The 23835-nt window shown below is 39.6% G+C and overlaps 1 long non-coding RNA gene across 1 annotated transcript in view; it reads left to right on the plus strand.

Moving 5' to 3' along the window:
• The first annotated feature begins 536 nt into the window (after nucleotides 1–536).
• LOC124965814 (uncharacterized) overlaps nucleotides 537–23835 on the plus strand; it is a 39385-nt gene continuing 16086 nt past the window's right edge. The window contains exons 1-2 of the long non-coding RNA XR_007105234.1: nucleotides 537–662; nucleotides 11284–11357. This is a non-coding gene — a long non-coding RNA (uncharacterized LOC124965814). The remainder of the gene's footprint in view (nucleotides 663–11283; nucleotides 11358–23835) is intronic.

Raw genomic sequence — 23835 nt, forward strand, 5'->3', positions numbered from 1 at the left:
AAATATCCATTCGTGATGAAAGCAGAGCATACAAGAATCTGTTAGTAATAGCAATATGCATATTTAAAGTAGTCACTGTTTTATAGTATTTTATATGAATACCAACATATTTATCATAAATGCATGAAAATGATAAACCCAAATTCAGGGTAGGGTTCTGGAGTACCCAGAAACAATTATTGGTCTTGATTTATACAAAAACTTGGAACTCAGAAAAGCTTCTGTATTTATGGTTATGGTTTTTTTATAAAGGACACAGATTAAGTTCAGCAGAGACCTGGCACATGAAGAAACCAGGAGAAACCAGGCACAAGCTTCCTGGAGTCCTCTCCCAGTGGAGTCACAGGTGTGTCCTTGATTCTCCCATCGGTGATGTGTGATAACTGTGTGAAGCACTGCCAACCAGGGTAGCTCACTGGATCCTTGATATGTGCCTGAGGTCTGGCATGAATGACCTCAACTACGCAGATAAAACCAAGTCTCATCATAGATCACAGTATGTGAACTTCCTCTTCAACTGGTACTACTTGGTTCCAAGCTCAGTCAGGCACTGTTACCAGGTAGCTTATACCAAGAACTCAGAGTTTATGTCCCAGGAGCATCCTGAGAGCCAGACCCGAAGACACAGCAGGGCAGAATTTCAGCATCACAGGCCTGCTGAGGTAACCCTGTCCTGCATGGCCCTGCAGGGGTAGGAATGGGGCTGGGAATAGCAGTGAGTCCACAAGAGCCTTCAACGTGAAATGCAATCTACTAAACGCAGTTTCCCAAGTTGGGTGTGTGTGTGTGGTTATCTGGGTAAACATTATATAATTTTCTAGTCATTATATGCCTAATCATATAAAAATACAAAAGAAATTCAATATAATAGGGAAATACTGCTTTATTCCAGATTCTGCTTAAAACAATTAAGATAAATTTTATTAGAACATAGAGAATAATAGATTTTTTACAAGCAATAAAAAATTAGTTACAACTGTGTTGACCTGGGAATAGTGTATCCTACCAAACAGCACATTTCATTAACAAAACAATGTCAGAGACTTTCTCATCACTCTTTTATTTTTAATAGGAGGGAAAAATTTCAGTGTTGGCTCAGCAACTGGTGGCAACCATGACTAACAATTCCCACAGTGACACAAATCTGTGTCCGTTTTTGTTCTCCAGTGTGTCCCAATCTTCCTAGTCCTCACCTCTGGGTGACTACTTGCTTTTTCTTCTCTGTCTGCAGTCTCCTCTTATCTACCTGATGACTTCACCTCCTCCTCTAAGACTTGCTATGAACCCAGCCACCTCTGTGAGGAGTCCCACTGTCCCTTTAGCAATGCTATGGTTTGAATGTGGTTTGTATCGGAAGCTTGTCTCTAGTGTTGACAGGTGTTGGGACTTTTAAGAGGTGGAGCCTAGTGGGAGGGCCTTAGGTTATTGGGGGAGCTGCCTTGGGAATCCATTGATTGGGGTACCTCTACTGGGGCGCTGAGCTCTCCTGAGATGGACTTGTTATAAGAGTAGCCCATCCCCTAAACGGTGATCTGGTAGTGATGTGATCTCTCGCTCTTAAAGGGGTTCCTTGTGGGAAGTGGCATTGTGCTGTTGGACTTTGAGCTTCCCAAATTAAGAGCTAAATAAGCCTCCCTTCTTCAAAAGTTGCTAGCCTCAAGTATTTAATTGTAGTAATGAAAAATAGACCAAAAAAAAAAAAAAAAAGCAATAAAATCCACTAGGTTTACTGAGTACCAGGGAACATGCTAAAAGCCCTCATGAGTACTAAACACTTGAACCTCAAGGTATCCAATGAGGTAGGTGTGGTCATCCTCATTTTATCAATGAGAGGAACACCATACTAGAGGGAAGGAACTTAGACAAAGTCACTCAATTTTTAAATGAGAATGGAGATGGGCTGGCTGTGTAACTGACAAATTAGCATGTCTAACCAAGCAACTCTGTCACTACCTTGGAACACACCTCCAGTGTCTCTGTTGAGCTTTGCATGTGATTTGCTGTGGTTATTCACATTTGAAGAGATCTGTGTGTGTCTCCCTCTCCCATCTATGTGTGTCTTGAAGTACTATGGAATACTTACTTTCTAGTGAACTGCCCCGTACAGAGTTGGAATTGAGAATATTTATTTAATGCATTATTCATGAGACTATAGAATATAGATTTCATTGGGATGTATAATTGGCTCTTAAAAGACTTAAGTATTCTGAAAAAATTCAGTATAGAAACAAGGAGAAAAACCATTATTTTGTTTTCATTTGTTTTTTCAATGAGAATACCAAATGATTGAGTAAATTGCATAAACTACTCTTCTGTGTTTATTTGTATATACTCTCAATAGTTTTCATGAAAATTTATTAGTATTTTGATTGAAGTGCATTACAAATCCAGACTTGTATTTTCATTTTATTTTTGTTAACCAAAGGAGTTAATATTGATCACATATTTTGATGATTATAACATCCCTACAACATGTTAAACACCCACATGTATTTATTTGTTGTTTTTACAAACCACACCTGTGTACACATATATGTATCTTTTATTTTCATTAGAAAATCCATTTTCATGTTCTATAAAAAAAGAACCATTCTGTAAGTCATTTTAGGAAAAAAATACTACTTTTGCCTAGTTAGTTTCCTCTTCTAAGTATTTGAACTGTATGGTGAGAGGAAGATATATCTTTGATGCTGTCTGAGGGAGACATAGTTCCATTTAACTTATCGCCTTTTAAGGAGGTTGACAAAAAGGGTGCTGGCTTTTGACAAAATAGCCTTCTTCCTATTTCTTAAGCTCACCCTCTACAAAAATTTATTGCTTCAATTTTTTGCTTGTTTTTCTTTCCCTTTGAAACATTTTACCTGCTTATATCCTTCCAATTTTGGAGCTTATTTGACTTCCATGGCCAAGGAAATGACCCCTTTTTACATTAAATCTTGGTGGTGGCAGTCTGAGTTAACAAATCCATTTTCAAACAGATCAGGAGGGGCACAGGAATCAAACCACATGTGGGAGCCAACATCACTGGCTTTTTATTTTCTTTGTTCTTCAGATTCAGCACCGAAACAGAAAGTAACAGCCCAAGCCTTGGTACCAGAGTTAGTATCAGAAGGAATTCCTTCTAAGGAATGTGGTCTCCTAGGTCGGGGCTTGTGGCTAGTCCACCCTGCATGAGAACAAGGCCTTGCTTTGCATCCTGGCAGACACACAAAAGCCTTCACAGAGGAAATGGACTTCCTCTTCTGACAGCCCGCCCCAAATGAAAGAAAGAAGGCAAGCTGAAAATTGGTAGAAGAGTTGATTTCACTACATGTTTATGTTAATAGGGTATTTGACTTTTGAATGCTTCATAAACCTTGTTATGCTCTGTGCTATTTGAGGAGTAAAACAGCTGGAACCCTGCCAGAAGCCTTAATTGGAATCAGCTTAGCAGGGGCTGACAAGGTTTCCTAGTGTTTAGTTTCAAACTTATTACAAAATCGCAAAATTATGTGCTCTCTATTTTCTATTCCTCTTGGTTCATGCCCATAAAGGTAAGACTTAGCTGCATTAGGAAATAAACTCATCTTGCCTTGTCCGCCCCAGGCATTGCCTCCTCTCATTAGCCGTGGCCTCACTTCTCACGTAACGGAGGGCGTCGGGAAGATCCTTCCCCCATGCATTTTGATTATTGGCTAAATGATTGCTCAAATGACCAACCATGGTCGAGTTACTGAGCTGTGTGGTCAATCTGTCACCAATGTGGTGAGCAAGGCCACAGCAATAGGTTTGAAAGTGGCTCTGGGGGACTCTTAGGTCTCTCCTACTAAAGGGTCACATTTGCTACTGGTCAACTATCACAGCAGCCTCTTGGTTTATTTCAAGCTATGAGAAAAAGATACCTTTTCTGCCTTCTGTCAAATTTCAGGGGATTAGTGCTTTCTGTTTTGTGCTTTAGTTTTGGGGATTTTCAGCTTCATCTGGCTCTAGTGTTTCAACCTGACTGTTGCGTAGCACACTATTACCTGAACTTAACAAAACAATTTGGTTGCTTAAAAAAAAATTGTGTGACTGCTATTTGTCCAGGTGATGGGTGGGATGCTAATGGCACCAACATATGTATAGAATATGGTCCTGTCTTGACCTTATTTTGGTCTGTTTGGGATGAAACAGAAATTCAAATAAATGATTTAGAATTGGTGATAAGTGAATTTTGATTTAAAATGGTCAGTGGGTCAACTGGCCAGAGGCAGCTAGCCCAGTTTTCTACAACAATATCTGTGAGGACACGGGAAAGGACGAAAACCATTCCAAAGCTAAGATTCTCACCCACCTGATGCTACGTTCCAGAATGGATTTTCTATTATCATATGGTAAAAGGATCTGGGTTGAGAAAATCATATATATCTTTTAGGTCAAACTGCACATTATGCTTTTGCTTCATGGAAATATTATCTCCTGAAATGAAACAAGGGCTTTACTCATTGCTCTGTGTCTGTCCCTGGAACAGTAGAATGACCTAATTGGACATACTTGCCTTTATAATGATTGATGTGGGGATGTTAGACCCATATCTCATTCCTGGGAAAAATCCAAGGACATAATTTGCATTTCATTTGCCTTTCATATTCTGGATTCTTACGGTGGATGCTGGGTCCTTGATTGGAGAACTTTTTTCTCATATAAGCACTCAATGAATTTCCCTCTTATGACTGCTTTACACCTAACCCCCTTTTGATATTCTATTTTCACTTCTATTAGATTCAGAATACTTTCTAATTTTCCTTTAACTTTCTTCTTTAATCCATAGGTTACTTACAATTGGGATAATTTCAAAATATTTAGGAATTTTTCAGTTATTTTTATATTATTGATATTTAATTTTATTCTGAACTGAATTCCATTAGTGTCAGACAACATACTTACTATGAGTTGAATCCTTTTCAAGTTTATTGAAAATTGTCTCATCATTCAAAATATGGTTAATGTTGGTAAATATGTTCTCAGCACTTTAAAAGAATGTTCAGCTGTTGGTGATTGGAATAGTCTACCTGTGTCTAGTACTTTTAAGACTTCTACTTTAGTAGTTTTCTGTTCAACTGTTCTATCAATGTTTGAAAGAGGACTGCTAAAATCTCTGGGTACTAGTGTCAATTTTTTTGTTTCTCTTTGCAGTTCTTTTAGTTTTGCCTCATGTATTTTGAAACTCTGATATGAGAATTTTAAATGTTAATGACTTCTGTACTTTTGGTGATTTGAATTGTTCATTATTTTCAAAAGACCATCTTTAGCTCTGGTATTCCTTTTTCCATGAAATTGACTTTTCTTATCTTCATATAGGCATGATATGTAGAGTTTTGAATTAGGGTTAGCATTATGTATTTTTCTTGTCATTTTACTCTTAAAATTTAGGGGTTAAAAGAAGAAATCCCAAGAAGTCAAGAAAGTATGCTGATCTTAATGTAAATGAAGACATAGTATACCCACATGTGTTGAACAATTCTAAAGCAGTACTTACAGAGAAAATCAGTGTCTGTAAACAGAATATATAAATAATACAGACACATGTAGAAATACCTTTTCTAAGTCATTATGTTTCAAGTGAGTTTCCTATAGTTGAGTCTTGCTTATTCGTCTTTGAAGTAAACAAACAAAGAAAAAGCCATCTGATTTTGAGAAAATGATGGAATATCACAAAAGTAACCCATTTGGTTTGGATACTTGTGTTCTCCTTCTGATACTAGAGTTTGGTGACAATGGCTTCTCTCTCGCCCCTGCCAAGTGGGGTCACACCATTACCAACACTTGTTTCTGTGCAGGTGAACCTGGCTAACTGAGCGAAACCGTGGCTGCCTCTGAGTCCGGGCCGTGACCCTCCCCTGGGCGTCGCCTCTCCTTCAGACTCAGCCTCTATTTCCCTAATGCAGCGCTCTCCATGCTTCCATGACAAAGTTATGATTTTTTCTCTCCTAAAACCTCAACACCTTCTTCTCCACCGTTCTGCATCTCATGGCCTTAATTCCCGTTTTTCTGAGATAATTGAAGCAATAAGAGAATTACCAGACCAACAACCCAACTATTACTCACAAACTCGCATCTGTTCCCATGTATGCTGTTGTACCACCAACTACCTCGGATTCACAATTTACTCATATCTAAAGGGAATTTATTACATATTCATTAGGTCTCCTTCTCTCTTTCCCACTCACAAACCTCATTATCAGAATTTTCCTCTCTTTCTCTTACATCACCAGTTTCATTGTTCTATATTGAAAAATTCAGATCAGTATAAATTCATGTTATTGCTTTTCCCATCTTAAAGATAAAAAAAAAAGTTATTTTCTTTCTTTGCAACAAAACTTTACACAAGGATGCTGCTTACAATCTTCCTCTGAATCCATTCGGTTGTCTCTTGACCACCCTCTGCTCAGGCTTTTGCTCCACCAAGCTGTAACAAAACTGCTCTTGCCAGGCAGCTAATGGTTTCCACCCCGCTAGAGCTAATGGACTGGTTTTGACTTTCATCTTACCTGGTGCATCAGCAGCATTTTGTACTAAAATTCCTTCCTTCCTGATACGTGTCCTTCATTTGGCTTTGAGGACACTGCTGCCTTGATTTTCTTCCTGCTTTACCCTCACTGCTTATTATTCTTCTTTCTGACTTCTATGACATTTACTTGACCTTAATATTAGCCCCGAGATCCTTAGTCCTCTTTTCTTCCCTTACTCTCCTTCATCTTGTCTTATGACTCAAGATACCATCCATGTTCTGATGTGTCTCCAAAGTTTATGCCCCAGCTGAATGTCTCAGTGAGTTCCAGTTTCGTAGACGTTGTAGGTCTGGGGGAAGGAATGAAGTGGAGCCCCTGTGCTTCACATAATTACTCAAAGACCCAAGCTGCTGAGCCGATGGGAGCTTTTTCCATCTGCAGATGGGAAAGCTAGAGGGTCATGCACTGCATCTGATGCATCAGCCTGGAAGTGACACAGAACTAAGCTATCATGTGGTCCCATAGAGCTGTAAGGAGGCTGGGAAATGTGGGAGGCTCCATGGACATTCAGTGAGCTCATGATATATTGCCACATCGAAGCCAAGTAATGCTATGTTTATAAGAAAGATACTGTGTCTGTAAATCAGGTTCCATATTTATAGGCATCATTCTTGGGCAATAAAACTGTATTCGATTCGATTTATATTTATCCTACATTTTCTGTACTTCATAATAAGCATATACTGCCTGTACAATATGAAAAATCTTGATTTTGATTCTATAATGGAGAGCAGATGTCACTGGGGCCAGAGGACGGTGGTTCTCTATGTAACAGTGAGGATTAAGAAGAGGAACCAGGAAGAGAGGAACAGGGAATCAAAAGAGAACAATGAAGAGAGGGCCTGGAGGAAATTTTCCAGAGAGAAAATGTGAAAGCCCTGGGTGAAGAAAATTTTAAGGAAAAAGACCTAATTTTCAGGAGATTCCTTAAGCTCTATAAGAGAAGGTAGAATAAAAAAATCTGGGAGGCAGATTTGGGGCTTCAACCAGGTATGGGCTGACCCCTGGGAGAGGTCCGCAGTGAAAAATGTGAAGAAAGTGGCTTATAGGGTGAAGAGGCAGAGATAAAACAGAAATGGTGGTTATAAAAAGGGCTGCAGAGACGAGCCAAGAATGTATTGTGTGTAAGATAAAATGTGCTGAGCTGTGAGCCTGCCCTGTGGAGGAAGCCAGGAATGGATACACTCTCAGCATTGTTAAGAAACAAATATATGTATCGTGCATGTTACTATCCTTAAGAGATCTATTGGGCAATCCCATAAAGCACAATATATTTAAGAGTAAAACTGTGTAAGCAGTTTGGAAAGCAGATTGGTCTTAGGATGGTGATATTTGTATATGCAGAGGGAGATGTAAATGCTATTTGAATTTATAATGCCAGTTTTGGAGTTGATTCTTTTCTTGTTGGTAGGAAGAATGGTTCTCCCAGTTGTATATAAGGTGAGCTGTTGGTTACAGATGTTGACAGCCTGAAGTTGAGGTGAAGACACTGTGTTGATATAAAGAAGGTAGATCCAGTTGTCCACCGCAGGACAAAGTTTGTTTGATTGACAATAGTGGATTTGTGAATAAGTATATTAATATTTCTTGAGTTCATAAACTTTTGCATATTCTTTAATTATATAATAGACTGTGAGCAATTGCTAAGGGGGCTACGACATGATCATGAAATACAGCCTTTGTATGAGGCAATTAGGAGACATTTGGTTACTGTTTCCAGAAGAATTTCAAAAGATAGTGGGATGGAAGATGCTTAAATGGCTGGCTGAGGTCTAGATAGGAAGAGAAGATGCAGAAACAGCTGGTATAGCTTTTTCAAGGTGCTTGACTTCAACGGGAATATGGGAGATCTGTCCATTAGTGGGATGTGCAAATGTGTATTTATGCATACACACATGTGAGATTAAAAGACTTCCACATCAGATAAATATTTCTTACTTTCTTTTAAACTATTCTTTCAAAATTGGACAGTTCTTATTGACCCTTTTGGTAAGATGCAGAATTTCCTTAAATCAATGAAAACTCACATAAGGCTACAGATGTCTTGAAAATAAGGTTAGACCAAAACAGCTGATAGGGCTATCATCTGGTCCTCTTCAGAATTACATTCCTTAGTGTTTCATGAAGCTATCCATAAGAGTCGGGGGAACCAGGGAGAGGCCTGCTACTCAGAGGATGTTCTTCTCCTGCTGGATTTGCAGTCCGTACTGTTGCTGAAGCCAGTTCACTAACACTCAGTTGCTGTAACATGCATCTTGAGGCTTTCGCCTCCACGCAAGTGCCTCCTAGAGACTCACTTCCAAGACCACAGACCTTGGAGAGCTCCTGGTGAATACTTCAGACCCCTCTCATTGCACTTCCTGTGCATTTTAGCTCCCCTCGTAGATATCTGAATTTCCAATAAAGGAATGTTTACTTGCCATATGTGGCTTAGAAGATTGGATCTGGGTAAACTCCCTGTTAATCATACACTCCTCATCTCCCCTGGTTCTGAGTCCCCTAGTTTCATATTTTCCAGGATGTTCTAAGATCAGATGATAAGCTGACTGAGCATGATGCATGGCTGTCTGGTAATAAAGTTCAGCATCTACTGATTTCAGTCACCGTGCTTACAGTCGTTACAGCCAGACTACAGATGAACGATTAAGCCACGTCCACAGGACCAGGAAAAGCCCTTCGGCAAACACACGAAGTTAGTCAATTGTTAAGCACTGATAGTAAAGGCTGAGAAACCTCCACACTCTTCCGACTGGGAACAAAGAAATGATAGAAAGGGGTTACTTATTTTCTTCTTTCTCTGAAAACTATTTTGTTGCTTTTGCCCTTTTAAAGAGCACAAGCGAAAGACTTCCTTACTAAGACCTTAGCCTGACATTGCCATTAAAGAAATGGATTATAAAAGAGCAGAACACGCCAGCCCTGGAGGTTCCGTAAAAACGCTGGTGATGGGGAACAGGAATTGGAAAGCAAAGGCTGTGCGGGCTGAATTTATCTTCTCTGGTGCGAAGGTTTTTTTGCTTCTCTCCCCTCAAGCCCACGGGTGGAAGCAATGAAATTCACTGACATAACTGGGCCAGTTGCTTTTTATTTCAAGTATGCTGCGAGGAATACTTGAAAGCAATCATCTGTGCTCAGTAATTGGCTGATAAAGCTCAATATCCTCAGCAATTACAGTCACTGTTCATTCAGGAAATCCTCCATACATCATTTGAAAGGAGGGCGAAATTGTAAATTATTATAATACCAACCTGTGCAACGCTAGTAGAACATGCTGTTATAGTGTTAGGAACAAAGATCAGGCACCACATGGAAATTCTAGCCAGAGAAAACACAGGCCCTTGCAGTTCCAAGGGGAACCGAGAAGGAGAAGGGCTCACTGAGGAGATACAGTCATGATGTCCCTGAAATGTCCCCAAAGCAAATTTTGAGCTCAGAAAAAGTCAGCCAAGAAAGATCACAAGAGCCACAGTGAGATTTATGAGAAGGAGCACCCAGCTACCTACCTACCTGAGATTAAGACAGCAAGAAGGCATACATCTTGTCCCAAATATGCCTATCATTCACAGGGCTGGGGACAAAGAGGATTGCTAGTGACTGACATACAAACAAACCAATCTTAAAAGATCAGGTTCCTTTTAAGAAAGAGCAACTTCAAGTGTTTAATGCACAGGACTAAGAAGCACTTCATTTCATACAGAGACTCGTGAAGCAGAAATTTAGAGCTAGGTAGCATCTGGTTAAATTCTCAATTTTTAAGTCAAAAATCACAGGCATGAGAAGCAAAGTGATTTGTCCATGGGCATGCCACCAGCAGGTGGCAGAGCTGAAATGAAAACTCAGGTCTCTTGACCTCAAAATTCAGTTATTTTTCCAACATGACATGGAGACCTTCTTCCCACTGCTGCCCCTATGTATCAGTCCACGTTGTCATTCAGTAAATAGTTGCTCATTGGTGTTGAGGTCACCAGGTTCGGTAGATCAACACTTTAGTGGGCTCTTCACCTACCACATTTCTCGGGTCCTCTGATCAGTGGGCTACTATTGCTGATCCTTACATGCTGAGATGTGGTTACTATTATTTTTTGTCTCTTGTGTACTTCACCTTGGATAAGCACTCCTTCTGTGCTACTCAGGGAGATGATGTCACTGATGGAATTGCTGGTAACTTAGTTCTACCACAGCACTTGGCCTACAGAAGGCAGAGTAGAGAGTTTAGTAGAAATGCTTATGTTCCTTCACTAATATGTTTCTCAATGCACTAATGGAAGAACTGTCCTCAGGGTCTGCTAGGAAAGTGTGTGTGTGTGTGTGTGTATGATTTAGTTTGGTATATCCACTTCTACATTCCTATCTCCTTAAACCCCTAGATCCCTCCTCTATCTGTATTATGCCAGGAATGATCTGGCATCTCAGCCTCATTAATTTTAACTCACTGATAAGTCCAGGTTTTAGTCAACCAGCCAAGAGAACTGTCACAAGCAGACACATCGACCAACACATTAAATTCAGAAGCTCTGATAAATGTGCACATACCAGTAAATTTGATCAATAAATATTCTGTTCTCCGAAGTCTAATTCTCTTAGAATTTATTTCCACACATATTTTGTGGGTTCACGTCAACCCTAATTAACAAAATAAGCTAATGTAAATTAAGAAAATCTTGTAGTTCTTTTACTGGATGAGTTATTTATTCCTAGATAAGTCCTTGAACTTCTCACCCTGAAGCACACTGATATCTAATCCTCGTTATAGGTTCGAAAAAAATGCCATGAACGGGGTAACTCTTGAGAAGAATAAGTATCCACTTGTAAGAAGACTTCCCTGAGGTAGGTTACTGCAGCATCTCTGAGTGAGAAGAAGACAAAGTTTGGAAGACATTAGGAGGGCAGGCTGCTTCCATTGGCAAGGGAAGTCCAAAGGTTCCGTATTCCCAGCTTTCTCTGAGTCTACCCAAGTATCTCCTTCTCAAATCTCAGGGTTAAAGGTCATGGTGAGGATCAAATAAGTATTTTATCTAAGTATATCTCTATCAGATTAAGCTTTTTAAGTGCAGGGATTAGATATAATTCAATTATGAATCAGTGCCCAGCAGATAGAAGGCACTAAATAATTGCTGACTGAATAATGAAATCAAGGAGGTCTACTTGACTTCTAAGTACTTTGGCAAATATCCAGTGGTTATTATTCTGGAAATGTCTTATTTTATACAGTCTGTCAGAGCTCTCAGTAATAGCTCTTCTCCCTGTCTCTCTTATGCAGGTCACTGGTCTGTGGTGTGGTGATACAGAGATATTTATAGTCTACTTTAAACGTGACTGGAGGAACTAACTCTCAGAATGAGTTCAGTTTGGGGGGAAAGGCTATGCCCAGATGGGAAGACATTATTGACTAAGATTTTCTAATTGGAGTGTGAGGACAGCCTGCAGACTGTAAAAGTGTGAGCTTTGCTCTCTTGCACTCATGCAATGCTTGTACCAGTGCACTAGGTCCATATTAGCTTGAATGGATGTTGGCTGTGTTTGGATTCCTGAAGAAGCTCAAGTGTCTCCTTTTCACCATCTCATTAGGTTCTCCATTAAGGGTCCATATTGTGTACTGTGGGAATTTAATTTTGAAGTGTATCTCTAAACTCTGAGTGAAATATCTGTGAAGAAACATGAGAATCTGTTGCCCCAGGTGGTCCATGTGAAGTCTCAAGTGTCAGGGAATTCTGGAGTCTGTCAAATAGAGGTGAGTTTAGTCACTGAGGTAGGAGACATTGTGGAGGAATGAAATTCTTAACCAAGAGCTAAGAGTATCTCAGAAGGAAATAACTCACATCAAGATGTAAGGGATACAGTAGGAACAAGAGAAAGAATGAGACAGATGCAGCGGCACATTCCTATAATCCCAGCTGCTTAGGAGGCTGGAGCAGGAGTATCATGAGTTGAGGTCAGCCTGGGCAACTTAGCAAGACTTTGTCAAAAAACCAAAACAAATAGACAATAACAACAACAACAAAGAGAGAATAACAAGTTCCAAACCTGGACACCATTCCCAACCTGAGTCTCTTGCTTATTTGCCAGTATGAAACTGGGACTATAAAATGTTTTCACTGCTGTAGTCTGAATATGTTTCCCTAAATTTGTGTGTTGGAGAATTAATGGCCAGTTTCAGCAGAGTTGGGAGATAGGAATGATGGGAGGTGTTTAGTTCCATGGATTAATGCCCGGGTCAAGGACTGAATGATGGAGCTTTTTGTCTTTCCGCTTTTGCCCTGTGAGGAACAAAATTTCTCTTCTCCGGAAGACACAGCATTCATGGTGCCATCTTGGAGGTAGAGCCTGCTTGCTCATTAGATGCCCAGGTCTTGAACTTCCCAACCTCCATAACCATGAGAAAATAAATTCTGTTCTTTATAAATTGCCTAGTCTCAGGTATTCTGTTATAGCAGCACAAAAGGACAAAGACATTCACCTTTCACATCTCCCTTGTAGTACTAGAAATAAGTCTTTAGATCATTTTCTGGATGTCTTAGGGAAGTTTCTGGGAAATATCTATTTCTCCCTAACTAAATGGAGAAAGCTCTGAACTTTGACTCTCCTGCCATCTTCCTTTACCAATCCCCTTCTCCATTTCCTGACTTCAGATATTGTCACGATGCTTGGAAATGCAGCATCTACTGTTAGATCATGAGGTAAAAAGTTCAAGGAATAAAGTAAATACTAAAGATTATAGAACTGGAGGGTGTGAAGAAGGTATTAATTATTCACTTCACTAACAATAGTTTTATTTGGTAATTATTTATTTATTATACCTAGATGGTCTCTCTCTCTCTCTTTCATTCTACCAAAAAAAAAAAAAAATCAGTAAATACTATGCTACATACTCTACTTATAAGATTTTGGCAAAATACTCAATTACTCTGGACTTCAGTCTTGCTGTGAACTATCATCATAAGAAAATTACATGTATTAGACATTAATATGTGGTTTTGGAACATGAGTTTTGTTTTAAATGATAGAATGATCATATTTTGGAAGTGGGCTTTCAGGAGACATTAATTAGGATAACTGTTCTTTGCAGCCTCATTCTGTAACTTTTAGTAAATCATTTAATTTCTCTGACCTCTATTTCTTCATGGCAAAATTGGAGAGAGTAATGCTTTTCCTGTATGCATTATGGGATTTGGTAATGTTTGAAAATATATTGTGATATGTAAGTGTACAGTATCAGTGTATCATTAGCCTGAGACGAGATCTCTCCACTTATGTCTAATCTTGAGTTCAAGTGCAGAAAACTTAATAGTCACTTATCCAATTGGAAGAAATTCTTGTTTTTAGAAATTTATTTTTATTTTTATTTTTAAAATACCTATTTCCAAGCAGATGAAGGGGTAAGTGTATTTAAAACATCAAGTTATTTCATTACTTTATTTTAAAACTTTATTATATACGAATGTGATAATGATTCTATGTATTGTTTTTAAGTCTACATAGTCATAGAGTCCACTTCAGAAATACACTTCAGAAAGATTTGAGAAGACATATGAATACACAAACCTAAGGAGACACTTAACAGAATAAAACATAAGAGCAACTTGAAAAAACAAATTAGACTTATTTTTCCTGAATAAACCTCACATATGCTATATTTTAATAACTACATTAACAAACCACTTACACTCGCATTTCATGAGGGAACATTAATAGTTCTATTTTTCTGAGGCTAAAACAAGGTGTGTGTGCGTATTTATGGGTATGTATGTATATTATTATAGATGAACAATAGTATTTATTTATATTAGAACACATGCAGATACACACACACGTGTGTGCATGTATGCACATGAATTCTGATCTTTATGAGTAGAGTTCTGCTCTTGAAGCTAGAGGAGGAATCACGAGGTCCATTATGTGGTTGGATTTGCGAATGTTCGGTTGGCTTAGAACTAGAGGCAACCTTCCCCAGCGGCCTTGGCCCCCATGGGGGCAGCGGCAGGAGCAGCACATCGTGGACTGCCTCTCCACACACAGGGCCCCTGGCACTCCACTGGCATCAGTGTTACCTGTCGGTGGCTCTGGCGTGCAGGACTGTGTTCTGTAGGAAACTCAGCCCTTCTCACTCTCTCGTCTTCTCCACGCACTGTCCTTTCCAGAGCAAGGTGTCTTTCCAGATTTAGCTGCCCTTTCTTCTCGGAGCCGATAGCCCTTGCTCTGACCATCACTGTTATTTTTAAACCTTGCGACGCTCGCTGTTACAAGCTTTTTGAGGTCTTGACCACGAGGACAATTACTGGAGGCTGCTGCCTGTCTGCATTCTTATCAGGCTGTTTCTAGGGAAGCCTCTGCCTTTCTTATTATCTTCCTTATACTCAGGAGGCTTTGTCATTGTTGGGAGAAAGAAGTTATATGAGATAGGAAAACAGTCTTTCCAAAATCTAGTCGAATTCAATCCCTAAAATATGATTATTACTGTTATTACAAGGCCTGCCAGAAATGGGCTTAAAATATAAATAAAATTCAGACATTTAATTTGATACCATTTAGCTCATGGGACTAGACTGTTGTCTTCGTCCTGGAGGGAAAAAAAGAGAGAGAGATTGAAAAATGTGTCTGTCTTGTCACGTGATTTGGGTCATTAGGTCAAGGCAAGGTCATTTACTTGTCTTAAACCACAACTTAGGTTTTGATGATTCTAAGGAGCTGCTTGGTTTTCTGTTCCAATTCAATTCTGGCTCCAAATAGACCAATTCAGAGCTTAAACACAGGTACAGTTAGCAACCATCAAGCATTCTTTAAACTTGCACAGAAAACATCCTTCCTTAAGTCTTGACCTTTGAGCTTTCGAGCAAAGCAGATGGAAGGGTCAAGTGGTGCTCAAACCGTATCCAGCAATGTGCTGCCCACTCCGACCCTGCACTGTTTTGACTGGGACGTGTCGCTTTGAAACCCATGCTCACCTCTCTCGCCTTTATTTATCATACTCATCCACTTTGGTCACAAGATCTCTTTCCTGAAAATAGGTAGGAGGAGAACCTGATGAACGAGGAGAAGCATTGCCGATTAACGCTCAAGTGAGTCTGTAGATGGCCGTGTTCAGAGTCCCTTATCCTTGCTGCAGGTGGGGCAGTGTCCTCTGTGACTCCTACACAGGTTGGAGGGAATCGCCCATGAAAAGCCCATCAGTGTTAAACAGCGAATAAACCTTACGGTGTGTTAAGTGATGTAACATCTATTAGAAAAAGGCGAGCTGGTTAGTGCATGTATTAGGCTGCAGATTTCCCTGAATCACAGCTCTTACTGGACTACGCATTTGATGCTCATGCCAGGGAATAATTCTGTCTCAGTCTACGCACCTGTAAGCAGAGCAAATTACTTATTTGTGGCACTTAGGAAGTGATGTGAAATATTCTGCTCATTCTCAAAAATGTCTTTGTTGTCATCTTCAAAACAATTTTATATAGGACTGATAAAATTCTATTTATTAATAGAATTGAGACATATACCTGGAAAAAAGCCAACTTTGATGTGCAGTATTAATTTTACAACTGAAGGCAGTTTGTATAAGAAGCAACAACGAGGCCACATATTAGTGATTATTGCAGCTAATTTTGTGGTTTATGGAGCTTAGTTTTAATTTTTATATCCTGTCCAATGAAGCTCATCAGACATTCCTGTAAGTTACTTTGCATGAGACTTATTACAAGGTAGACAGACTTTCCTTGGAATGAACTATTTGTATCCAAAAAGAAAATGATAAGCAAGATTTCCAAACTTGAATACAAAATAATCTTTCTTTTTCCTTCAGTGTCATAGGAGGTAAATTTTCATAATGCACATGCAACTTAATTTCCCACCTCAGTGCTACTATAATGGAATTGTTCTATTCCCATTTGGGAGATGGGTCACTTTTGCATGTCCAGGTGTAAAAGAACATAACATGATTAAGACCACTTTCCTTTGAGGGAATTATCTTTTTACTAAAATGTGCTAACATTTCTATATAAGCTTCTTTAAGAGTTTTGGATATTAACAGCTGAGTTTAAAACCAATTTCTTATAAAGGAAATTGTTCCAGAGTTGATGTAATTTCCTCAGAGAACGGAAGAACATCTTAAACAAGACCTCTAGAAAACAAACATAACATTTCTTTTTGTTTGATGAACAGATCTTGGGTTAAGCATCATATTTCCATTAGCCAAAAAGACCCTTTAGGTGAGGGAGAGAGTCTCTCTCCCTTGACTTCTTGAAACCTGTTCAGAAATGACATGAACAAAAATCAAAAAAGAACCTCATGTTCCATGAACCTTGGAAACACCTGTCACCCCAATTCACAGTATGTGGAGAGAAGGTAGATGATGAAATAGCAATTGACTCAGTGGGAGGTAGGAAGGTCACCCTCAAATGTCTATAGAGATAGGACCTGGTGGGCAGCAAGTCCTCAAAAAATAGCTTCAGGTAGAACAAACACACAAACAAGCAGAACCAAAGCAAAATACTGTAGGCCAAGTCAAAAGTTGAAGGACAAACTGGAAAATACTATTTGCAATTTATATCACAAAGAATTTATATCCCAAATATGTAAAGAGTGGTAGATACTTGCTTAGCATGCATTAGACCCTGGGTTTGATCCCAAAAGAAAGATTTCCCACTATCCAATTTTACAAAAAGTGTCTGAACAGATCAATCACAGAAAGAGAAATGAAAATAGTACTTAAAATAGGAAAAGAAAGTCAACTACCTTCATAATAAGAGAGATACAAGTTAAGATTAAAATGATATTGTGTATTTTTCATCTAGACAGGTTGGAAAGAGAAATTGAAACTCAATGAAACTCAATGTGGTGAACTCATTGGAAAATAGGTCCACTGTTATAAGTGTGATTGGCATGTATTTGGTACAATCTCTACAGAGGGAATATTATATCACAATCACATATAATATACCTTGGAGCCCTGTACTCATGTATCTTACAGATAGTATATTAGTACAAGATTTAGAATCATTAAAAAGACAAAGTTAACATACAACTTTAATTTAGGGAAAACCTAGCCATAAATAAAGAATATGTACTGATATGGAAAAACCTTCAAGATAAACTATTAAGTGAAAAATCCAAGATGCAAATACATGTGCAGTGTACTTTCTTCTGGATTGGAAAAGGGGAAAAAAGTATAAAAGTGTACTTGTACAATATATAATAAGATATTAATAAGGTATTCTGGGAGTAGATGTAGACTTTCTTATTGTTTACAGATGTCTTTGTATTCTGGGAATTTAAATATATAAGTGCTTTTGTGATATAATAAGATAAATTTGAAAATGTATTGTTTCTTTCTCTTGGAATTTAACTATTTCCTGGATTTGCAGGCCTGATCTTTTGGAATTTTTAAAAATGTGTTGATACAAATACAGACTCTTCATTTTGAGGAAAGGCAAAGGAGTGGGTTGGAGCAGTGGGTGGCATGGTGTGGCTGTGAGCGCCAGTGTTTCCTGGTGCTGCTCAGATTATGTCTCCTGGTACAAATCAGTATAACTTCTATTTAAACAACAACCAAGAAATCTCCTTTTTTTCAGCTTTGTTCTTTATGATATGATTTTAGAAGATAATGGGGTGTCATGTTGACTCCCAAATATAAAATCATATGCATAATATCAAATATGCTCCTCCAAGTGCACACAGCTCTTCCCCCTGGAGACCTAAAATGTCTTGCCCTCCCTTCCTGGTCTCCTTTAGCTTGAGAATAAATGAGTCATTGGCACAAAAATACCGCTCCCCCCAAATTCACCAAAATGTTGAATTTGTTCAATGTGAACTTTAGGAGACTCTGGGACCGAGCATGAGAAGTAGGATTTTTCCATTTCTAGATTTGCGTAGTGTCTTCACTCCAGCATGGACACCACGATTGCTCTGGCAAGTCAGTTGGCAACGGATGGCTTTGAGAGCACAAGGACTGAACACTCGTGACGTGCAATGGTGTTCTGAGAGGTGGCTTCGCCCATGGTGGGGACGATGGGGCATGGACCTGGCATGCAGAGATTCCACATGGTGGAGTCAGAGCAGAGCATGGCAGGTGGACACCCAAACGATGCTTGTGCCCAGAGCAGTATCGATGCTTTGTAAGCATGTGTGGGTTACCCTCGTGACCACCAGGGTTTAGGACAGAGGTAGATTTCCAAGCTCAGGTGACCCTGCATGAGCATATAAAGACAGGATAGAAGGTGTCGGTTAATGCAATCTCTTCATTTATCGTTTGTATGTTTATATTGGCAATATCTGGGAGGAGGTTGTGTGTACAAAGAAGGAAAAAGTAAAAACAACCTGAATGGCTTATGTTAGAGAAGGGCTTAAATATATTATGTATCCATGATACAATTTATAAAGCCACAGAGTCATGTTCTGCAGGGAATCCTTTATTATGCAGAATAGTCTTAATATATGCCTATGTCATTTATGGCTCCCTGGTTGCAACAACCAAAAAAGAGTAGAAGAGACATTCTGATAAAATTAAGCACAAAAGGGAATTTATTGATGAAATATGGAGAAACTTATATAATTTAAGGAAAACTCCAGGGGAAGTGGAGCCCTCAGAGGAGGAACCAATGGACAGCTTTTTAGTCTGGTGCTGTTGAAATGAGTCACTTCCAATCAATATACATCCTTATGGAGGGCAGGAATTTGCATTCAAGGACAAAGTCTTCTTTGCTTAAATTGCATCCTAAGCAAACTCTCAGCTGGAGGAGAGCAGCGTTCTCTAAAGCTGCATAGAGAGGAAGGGTACATGATTGCAGTGCACTTGGGATATTGGTCATAAAAAAGGAAGGGTGTGTGTGTGTGTGTGTGTGTGTGTGTGTGTGTGAAAGAGAGAGAGAGAGAGAGCCTGGTCAAAAGCCCACTGTAGACTAGTTATGTGACTTTGAACAATGTATTAAAGTTTTCCAGAAAAATAGAACCAATAGAATATGTGAAAACAAATCTATCTATCTCTATATCTACCTATCTATCTATCTATCTATCTATCTATCATATATCTTAAGGATTTGGCTCATACAATGTGGGGGTTGCCCAGCCCAGGATCCACAGGGTGCACTGGGAGACTGGATACCAATGGAAGATCCAACCATACAGTTCAAGTCTGAAGCTCATGTGCTGGAGGATTCCTTTTGTCTTCTGGGAGGTCATTTTTTTCTGTTCAGATCTTCAACAGATTACATGAGGCCCACTCATTGCAGATGGCGATACAATTTAGTAAAATTCTACCAATTTAAATGTTAACTTCATTCAAATACACTTTCAGAAAAACACCCAGAGTAATGTTTATATCAAAGCTCAGCCAAGTTGACATTAGCCATTCCAGGAAAGTTCCTTAACCACCCCCCACCTGGCATCTCCCTTTTCTCCCTTATAAATTATAATTACCAATTTCTTAGGGTTATTAAAGTTGTTAAATATAAGCATTAAGAACAATGACTATCCATGGGAATAAGTCAATAAATGTTTGGTGTTTTCATGAGCTATTTTGGTAATAATGATATGTATCTTTTATAATGAGAAAAAAGAAATATTTTGGTGTCTACATTGGGACTGTCTGCAGGGGTCATAGTTCTTGAAGTTGTGATAGGCAATCCGATTGGTAATGATTTGAGCCTTTTTAGCACAAATAAACCTAAGAGAAACTTGGAAAAAGTAATACAACATCACAAAGGTATACATGCACTGAGGTTTACAGGGGTCATGATGATCTTCTCTTCCCCTGCACTGTTTCATGATCCTCCTTTTGGATCCCTGACAATAGCAGGAATGGGATTTGGGAGATGTGTCATCACGGCAAACTTCATCCCTAATTCAAGTAATCTTGTATCATCACGAGAATCTTCATCTACTTCCTGAGTCATTAGGACCCTGAAACAAGGCATTTGCCTGAGGTCACTGCTCTTGTTACTCCTAAAGGAGTTTGTCCTCATAGTCGATATTAACAGACAAATAAAGGCCACAATTACATAGATACAACATCAGGCAGGGAAATGTAAAGGGAAAGCTTTCTGAAACGCTGGGTTGTTCCTGAGTGGCTTTGTTTAATTGCTAGGAGATGACGGGATGTGGTTGGGTGCCTGTATAACTTCTAAACTAGGGAGACACAGGGCAGGGTGTTGGGGTGGTGGCGAAGGGTGTGATTTCCCTCTTAGGCTCTGGCTGTATGACCTGTGATTCCAGAGCTACTCTTCGATTCTGATGCATTATTTACTTTCTCTGAAAGCTTCCCAAAGTTTATTTTTAACATGAGGCCTCTGGGTCCTGGCCTTTCCACAGCCTGACCCCACTTCTTCACCCTTTCTCTTTTCCAGCCTCTCCTATCAGGCATTCACAGTGTCCCTCTCCTGAAACTCTTCCCAAGGCCAGAAATAATACTCAGCTTTTCAACCGCATTTGCTGGGATTACTTTCCATCTCCTATTTGAAATGCCCACACCCTGCTTCTGTTCTGTTGTCTATACTCCCCTTATTTTTCTTTTCTCTTTTCTTATTCTCTGGCTCTTCTTGATCTCCTAAGCCATGGTTTGGAAGACCCTGGCTCTAGCATATCTTTCTTTTCTCCCTGCATGCATCTTGAAAATCTCACCTAATCTCATGAATTAAATACGAACTCCACATCACTGACTCTAAAATGTTATCTCCCTCCCCTCCTTCTCTCTCAAACGTGGGCTTTATAGCCAAGTGCTCCTAGGTATCTATCTCCCTTGCTGGTCTCACAAATCAGGCACAGCTGAACCAGTCTGAAGCAGGTCTCCATAATGTCCCGCTTACACCACATCTACTGGTCTGCGTGGCTCTTCTGTTTTTTTTTTCTTTCCCTAAATCCATTTTCCATCTTGCAGCCAAAATCATCTCACAGAGCATAAATCTCCCCTGTTTGAACATTTCCATGCTGTCCCATTGCAGTCAATACGGATGCCAAACTCCTTCCTATGATCTCGGTGGCCTGGCCCCAGATTCTTCTTAAACCCCATCTCTTTCCACCTCCCCTCAGCACATTCCAGCCACATGGACCTTTTTCTGATCCACAGATGCCCCAAGCTCAGTCTTCCTCCTCTTTTTCACCGGCTGTAAGATTTTGAATTTACTTTTTTCTTTTGGAAAGAGCTTCCTCTCATGGTCTCGTGCCTGATGCCAAAAAAATGCCACCCTAGGACAAGCTGTCAAGACAGCACAAGGAGCCCTCTGTGACGTTGCTTCTCTTTCTTTGTTCAAAAGCTTCACCAATGCCAGAAATAAGTTATGTAGTATATTTATTATTTACAAACTTACTATCTACCTCTCCTCACCATTTAAATGCAAGCTCTGTCAAGAATTGTTTTAGCTTCCTTGGGTGCCCTAACAAAGGACCACAAATTGGGTGGTGGCTTAAAACAACAGCTAGGGATTCTCCCCCAGTTCAGGAGGCTAGAAGCAGAAATTCAGGTGTCGACAGGGATGTCTCTCTCTGAGAACTCTGAAGAAGAACCCTCTCTTGCCTTTTGTCGTTTCTGATGTTTCCTGACACTCTTTGGTCTTCCTTGGCTGGTACTCCCTTGGCTTGGTCTTCCTTCCTTCCATTCACTGCCTCTGTGTTCTCATGGCCTTTCCTGTGTACCTGTCTCTCCAAAATCTCTCTCCTTATAAGGACATTAGTCACTGGAGTTAGGACTCACCCTAATTCATATAGTCTCTTCTTAACTTGGTTACATCTGCAAATACTCTATTTCCAGATAATGTCACATGCGAAGGTTCCAGGGGTTAGGACTTAAACATATCCTTTGGGGGCACACAATTCAACTCACACATTGCTGTACACTGAGGACTACGTTGGGTGCCTAGGACACCGAAATTGCTCAATAATATTGTTGATTTGTCAAAAGCCCAGAGCACATTCTCACTGTCTGTCTAGTTACATCAGTGCAGATGCACAACCATGCTGGTTTGCTCTGTGAAGAAATTCAGCAACATTCACTGTGGGTAGCTGAGACACTCTGGATGCCGAAGTCTGCGTCCTACACTGAGGCATAAAACACTGTACGCCATTTCCTGTTATTGTTTTATTCTGGTTTTGATCATATCCCTTCTTTCGGGGATGCTATTTTTCCTGCTACTCAACATTTTTCCCCTACTCTCCAGAAACAGAAATCAAGTCTTCTACATTTGGTCAGTAGTACAAGCTAGGTTTCAGATTCAAACAAATAACTAAATCATGGCTAAGTAAGCCACTTCCCTTGCAAACCAACTGTGACAAGTGCCGCACCACAACTCTCTCCCTGTGGTGCTTCACGCAGGCCGTGTTTCCACACATGGATTCTGAAATTCTTGCTTTCTTCTTTTTGGTTTATTCTCTTAGCCTCCTCAGTGTTACCTGGCCTTGATCTGCCACTTATTTTGCTGGTGCTGGTGCATAGAGCTCTGCTACTTCACAGCCTTTCAGGAGTTCACAAGGTATGTGTGCAGGTTCAACCAACCCATCAACCTCCACTGCAGCTTTTAAAAAATATTTCATGCATTTAGGAAAAATATCTGGACCAAGCAATACTGTAGTATTGATGTCACAGGGTAAGGTTATGACATTTTCAACTCTTCCTTTCTTTTGCAAAGATTTTAAGATCATTTTTCTCTTCAGAATAATTTTTTTGTGACAACCATAGGTTCCACTGTCTTTGGATAGCTGTGCAGTGTCCACCTCCATTGAGTAGGTAGTTACATAACTGTTAATAATTCTTGGAGCGCTATCTCTGTCCCATAGAGTGTGTTAGGTGTCATGGTGGTGTTGCTGAACCCACTGACAACTCTGTGACGTAGGCACATTGCATCCAATTAACACACAATTAAAGTGCAGGTATAATTACACGAAGGATTATATAATTACACCAATATCACACAGCTTGAGTGGTGGAGTAAAGATTCGAATGGAGGCCCATAGGTCCCCAAAATTCCCTTATTTACATTTACCACATTTCTTTGCTCATAAGTACTTTTAAAGGAAGTAAAGTGTTTACATTAAGTGGGTATAACATAGTTAAATTCACTTTTATTGATATAAAGAGATAATGAATATCCTGAAATCACCAGGTCATCTTTTCCTTCCTCTGTTCAACAGCTCATTAATGTTTTCTCCCTTGAGGGTTTCAAGCCTCTTATACCCCTGTGCTAATTGGCTTTTGTGTCACTGTGACCAAAATACCTGACTTGAATACCTCTTTTAGGGGAGGGAATGTTTATTTGGGGCTCATGGTTTCAGAGGTCTCTAGTCCACAGGTGGCCTGCTCTGGGTCCGAGGTAAAGTCGTAGTAGCATCTCAT

Source organism: Sciurus carolinensis, chromosome 15, assembly GCF_902686445.1.
Source record: "Sciurus carolinensis chromosome 15, mSciCar1.2, whole genome shotgun sequence".
NCBI classification, from domain to species: Eukaryota; Metazoa; Chordata; class Mammalia; order Rodentia; family Sciuridae; genus Sciurus; species Sciurus carolinensis.